The sequence below is a fragment of the Myotis brandtii genome, unplaced genomic scaffold, assembly GCF_000412655.1.
Source record: "Myotis brandtii unplaced genomic scaffold, ASM41265v1 scaffold157, whole genome shotgun sequence".
Classification (NCBI taxonomy): domain Eukaryota; kingdom Metazoa; phylum Chordata; class Mammalia; order Chiroptera; family Vespertilionidae; genus Myotis; species Myotis brandtii.
The window spans coordinates 5,074,290-5,075,004 of NW_005355708.1; positions in this window are offsets into that span (position 1 = coordinate 5,074,290).

The window sequence follows — 715 nt, forward strand, 5'->3', positions numbered from 1 at the left end:
CGCGCCGCCGAGGCTGGAGGCAGAGCCGGGAGGAGGGGGCGCCCCGCGTGGGGTCGGGATGGGGTGTGGAATTCAGGAGAGAACCCGGGCTCAGGGGAGGGGTGTGTGGAGCAGAGACCCTAAAAGGAGAATGTGGAAGGATGTCTGTCAGACTAGACCTTCCCGGGCACCACGGACAGCCCCCTACGTGTGCACACACCGATCCAAGGTCCCCCGCGCTCAGACACAAACCCTGCCAGTCCTAGAACAGAACACAGACCTGGCCCCTTGGCACTCAGTCACTCACTCATTCCCCCGCTTTACCGGCTGCTGGGCCTGTGCTGGGCCTGAGCTGTGTGGGGAGACTCCTTCCTGCCACCAGGAGCCCCCAGCACATTCAGGGGCCCAAGCGCAGGGCACTCAGCCTGCCTCAGGGCCACAGCCTCTGTCCTTAATGGGAGGGGGCCTCAGGGGGTGTCAGTAGCAGCACTCCCCCCCCTCATCTGCAAGCAGCTTTCCCCCGGAAATGGACAGGGTCTAGGGGCCTCAACAGGGGGCCCTGACCCCACTGCCAGCCACTTGCCACCTTCTTACCTGTCCCCTATTGGCAGCAGCCCCCCTCCCGGGTTTGGCCAGAATAAGACCCAACCCTCCTTCCCACCAAGCCTTGATGACCATGTCTCTTTCCTGTGCCCTGGTTGGCACCTGCACCACCACCAGGGCTGCCCTAGCTGGG